We start from the raw sequence: 5580 nt of genomic DNA, 5'->3' as shown, positions 1-5580 counted from the left end.
CCCTAAGCGCGGCCGAAGGCCGCCTACGCAGAGAGAAGTTCTGCGCAAAAATACTTCCGCCCTTCTTTTCCGGCAACACAGAAAGGAGAATTCTACTTAGTAAGGGTTATAATCCCTAAGCGCGACCGAAGGCCGCCTACTCAGAAAGAAGTTCGTTTTCATGTATGCACTATTTCGGTTTTTGTCATATGCATTACTTCGGTTTTGAGTCGAAACTGTGCATGTATGCATTACTTCGGTTTTTGTTCATATGCATTATTTCGGTTTTGAACCGAAACTGTGCATGTATGCATTACTTCGTTTTTCATATGCATTATTTCGGTTTTCAAACGAAATGTGCAGTCATGCATTATTTCGGCTTTTTCTATATGCATTATTGTTTTCAGAACTGGATGAGTGTCTTTACATATGCATTATTTCGGTTTTCATCCGAAACTGTGCATGTATGCTTTATTTCGGTTTTTTCATATGCATTATTTCGGTTTTCAGAACGAAGATTGTGCATATGCATAATTTCGGTTTTTCGTTATATGCATTATTTCGGTTTTCAACATGCATACATGCACAGTTTCGGTTGAAAACCGAAATAATGCATATGAAAAAAAACGAAGTAATGCATACATGCACAGTTTCGGTTGAAAACGAAATAATGTCTAAATGCACAGTTTCCATATGCGCAATTTCGGTGCCCCAAATGCCCGTAGCTAGATGCCATTGTGCATCAAAAAGAAAATTTTTAAAAAATGTCGCTTACGTTTTTTTGGCGGTTAGGGCTCGATATATGGCGCTGCGTCAGTAGCATTAAAATAATTTTCGACGAAATCAGTACACAATAGTTGCGTGGAATCATCAAATGCTCTTGCAATTGTGGAGTGATTCGTCCGTTCTAGACAAACGGCGTTTAATAAATAAAAAATGCAATTATATATGCATTTAAGGCAAACTATGTAAGAATATGCACTAACAAATCGATGCCATCTTAACACAAATCTCTTGATTCGCAACATTTGTTAATCTTAAAGTTCCTATAAAAAAAAAATATGTATGCAGTGCACACCCGGTAGAAGTGAAACCTTCATAAAATTAAACTACGAGAGAATGAGACGAATGCGATTGTTTGTTGTAAGATTGGTACGAAGTTGATAAGTTTTTATAATTTTTCGCTTTCAATTTTTTAATTTCTCATTTTATTATTGTTTAGACTCATGTTCAAATTTCTACAAAAGAGACGATTGGTAACTAAATGTGAAATAAATGCTTTAGTTGAGATGTGATCAATATATCTTTGAAATACAGTATCAATGATTGTTTTTGATCGTGTTGTCGATTCGGTGCGACTGCCGGACATTTTTAAATTTAATTTGATGCCAACGCATAATTCACATTAAAATTCCCACTTAAGATCGTCGGAATTTTATTGTAGTCTTTTTTAAGGATCGGCGATACTCCTGGGGCTGGATTCTGTAACTATGAGTTTTCAAGTGTACACTGAAAATCGTGTACACTGTCACTTTGCGATTCAGCAAGTGTGAGAATGAGTTTTAACTGTCAAAACTGTGTACACTTCCGCTTCAAGAAACTCACAGCATTTTGTTCGGTGAGTTTTGCTTTTCCGGTTGCTGACTTTCAAATAAAATAAGCGAAACATGGAAATGAAAGCAAGAAAAGCTTCAAATGAACAACAAAGTTATTTAATAGAATATATGGAAAATAATATTGAGTTTGCGAATGATAGGTAAGTGAAATATTGATAAAAATGTGTTTTATTTATACAGATTCGTATGTTCTAGATTTGAATCGGTTGATGGTGCACATTTAAGGGTTCAGAAGTGGGGTGATCTTGCTGCGACCCTTAACAGCTTAGGAGGTGCCGTAAAAGATGCTGCCAAATGGCGCAAGTATTGGTCAGACCAAAAGTAAGTAAGTAATTATAAATTTTATAACGTCTTCAAATGTTTTGTTTTCTACAGAAGTCATGCCAGAGAGAGGGAGGTCAACGCTGGAGAAATGGACTTGGACGTTTAAAGGAGGCGTCCGATTTCGAAAAAAGGGTGCTTCAACTCATGGCGCAGTAGTCATCACAGGAAATGACAACGTTCCTGAAATGCTAAATGTGACGGTAATATGAATATTTTAAGACTAATGCACTAAAAAACCACATATCGTTACCTAATTATGGAAAGGCCCTAACTAGCTTTACTTTGGGCCGGTGCATTACTAACCAAATAATTGATTGAATTTAAAAACAACTCTACATCAATAATATAGTTTCAGAGTTTAAAATAAACCAGTGTTATCAAGATATACGAAACTAAAGAACTTAAGTTTTGATATGTACGCTGTAAAGAAACAAAAACATTAGAAAGGACCTTTCTATATTAAGGAAACAATGTGTAGTTTGTAACCAAATGTTTTTTTTTAGCTTTAGCAACCAGAAATGGAGCTTGAGTTTTTAGAGAGTGAGAGTGAGGCAATCAGTACCGGGCAGGTATTACCCTTAGCGGAGCCGCAAACACCACTTCCACTCCCAAGGCCACCATCTTCTCCTCATCGATCATCGTCGATGAGGAAGAGGAAAACCGGCTCAAATTCATTTGAAGGTGAATATTTAGAAATAGAGCAAAAGAAGTTGAAACTAATGGAGGAAAACAACATGTTGCTAAAAGAAAAAAATTAATTGGAGAAGGAGAAGCTTAGAGCTGAAATAGAATGAAGGAATAAAAAATATGAATTAGAATTAAGAAGACTAAAAATTATGGAGATGCAAACCACATCTCTTAGCAATTAAAAAAATTTTAATAAGGAATTAATAATAATACACAGCGGTCAAAAACAGTACTCGAGAAATTATATTATTTTCAATATTCAAAATATTTTTTATGTAAAATATGTTTCGATAATCTCTATTTAAATTATAGTTCATTCTATATACCAATCAAAGTTTTAAACTTTGTCCAAAATTGGGAAATTTGTTGACCTTTTTCATAAGGTTTGAAGCATTGATTCACATGGTTTTCGTTATAGGATGAACTATATTTTAAACAAAAATTAACAATAAATATTTAACATATAAAACATTGTAAATATTGTATAAATTTTTTTGACCGTTGTACAGTGAGTCATACTCAGAATTAAACAGTGAGGGTTCTACAATAATATTGCCAATGTTTTTTCATTCTGAATTCCTTTTTCGTTCATTTTGTATAAAGTATAGCTCACTAACTAACAAAAAACATATTAATCTAAATTACATACTTTGTGCAAAAATGAGGAAAAATCAACAAAATTTCATCAATATTGCTTACTTTTAAATTAGAATTTCTAGGAAAAAATTTGGTGTACAGACCTGTAGCTTACTAAATTTTAATAAATTAAAGTGCAAGTTCGAAGCCGCCAAAAATCACGTTGATTTTTGATACTTTTTTCCTGGCGGTGCTGTTATTTTGTTATATGTATATAAAAAAATTTCCAGCATACTTTGTATGTAAGAAAATCACTTTGATATATCAAAATTTAGCAGGCTACAACCCTGTACACCAAATTTTTTCCTAGAAATTCTAATTTAAAAGTTATTGAATTTTTCCTAATTTTTGCACAAAAAAAGCAATTTAAATTAATATGTTTTTTGTTAGATAGTGAGCTGTACTTTATAAAAAATTTACGAAAAAGGAATTCAGAATGAAAAAACCTTGGCAATATTATTGTAAAAAACTCACTGTTTAATTTGATTATGACTCACTGTACATATCTATCAATAATAAACATACATATGTATTTACTCTATTATTTCTATTATTTTTTCCGTTAGTAATAAAAAAATTTGTTTTAATTTTATTAAGAGTAGGTTTAATTCCTTAAGATTTTTCACATAAAATGACTTAAAAGGACGAAAGACTGAATAGACGATTTTAATATAAAGTGGGTCAAATATTAAAAATGTCACAACATATTGATAAGTTTTGACTATTTACTTTTTTTCAATTTAATTTATAATTTTTTTTATAAAAATATATTTATTCTTTAACAAACCCCGTATAAAACTAAGTTTAAAACTTAATGCAAATAAATAAAATTTGAAAAAAATCAAGCTTTTTAATTCGATTTCTTATAAGAATTTTGAGTACGCAGTTTTGTATCTCATTCGATTCTAGTATAATAAGGTAGAAGTTTGAAGTAACTACGACTTACCGTTAATTTTTAGCATTTTCTTTATGGGTGTTGCGCATTTTCTTGCATATTATGAATCATCCCATTTTTTATATAGAATATAAAGAGCAACAAAAATCCACAAATATACGGTAAGTCGACATACATACATATATTGCATGCACATACATACGTAGTTTGAATACATTAGGGTAATTCATCTAAACGCGCCAATGGCTCGTTACCATGTAACCCTGGTAAACTTACTTAATTTTGTATAGAAAATCGGGTTATTTACGAGGTTTACGCGGTTATGAGGAATTTACGCGTTTCCACGAATACCCATATTTTATTTATAGAAGCCACGTAAAGCATAGAGAAGCCCTGTGAAAAGCCGCACTTGCCAAAAGCGAGGTAAATTGATTGGCTATAAAATAAATACTCTTTAAAAGATTCTGCAAGAATGTTGTAGTTACTTACCGTGACAGAAGTAGATGCGAGCTTAGCAAGAATATTATGTAGTTGTGTACATATATGACGTATTTAAATTCATACATAAATCAATTTACCACCACCCCAAATTCACGCTTTCATATTTCGGTATGCTAACGGAGAAGAAATGTTTGCAGAGCTCTACGACTGTAACATAAGATTAAAATTAAAAGAATTTTGATACAAAAACAATATTTGCTTTATATAAATAAATATTAAATATTTATTTTATGATTTTATTTTAAGGTAAGTCTAATGGAAGTAAGTTTCTACTATTCGCAGTCTGGTAGTTCTTGCTTGTGTTTGTAAGTGGTTTTGTGATATTGAAATATTTTCATTGGATTCATCTAAATCTATTGGGGTATTCACAACGATGTCGTAAGTGTCCTATTGTTGTGTGTCGTCAACTTTAAACGCATAAAAAATATATATGGGGTGTTCGCAAGGTACCATCAATGTCATATTATGAATTTTCGCAGTGCTAAAAAATAGTTGGTTGTTGTTTCAGGTTTTCTAAACATTTATTTAAGCTTTTAAAGTTTACGACATACAACAATACGACACCGTTGTGAATCCCTCATATATTTTTTCAATTGCTTCGGTTACTGGAACATTAGCTTTTAATAGGATATTGTGGAACACTATACAAGCGTTTATTATTTTTCCTGCTTTTTCTGGTCCATTGCATAAAGTTCTTTGTCGAGATAAACATCGAAACCGGCCTTTTAAAATTCCTATGCAGCGCCGAACTATACGTCGCGTTTTCTTATATGCCACATTATATCTTTCTTCTGCTTTATTTGCTGGATTAGCTATAGGAGTCATCAACCATGGTTGGAGTGGAAATTTGCTAATCCCTAGCAACCAGTAATAACGATGACCTCTCGTGTACTTTTCTTTTAGAATAATTTTGAATTGCCGAAGTCCGCCAGATGTATGCAT

Source organism: Rhagoletis zephyria, unplaced genomic scaffold (genome assembly GCF_001687245.7).
Source record: "Rhagoletis zephyria isolate East Lansing unplaced genomic scaffold, Rhagoletis_zephyria_1.1 Rzeph_scaffold_00649, whole genome shotgun sequence".
Classification (NCBI taxonomy): domain Eukaryota; kingdom Metazoa; phylum Arthropoda; class Insecta; order Diptera; family Tephritidae; genus Rhagoletis; species Rhagoletis zephyria.
Note: the sequence above shows the minus strand (reverse complement) of the source record.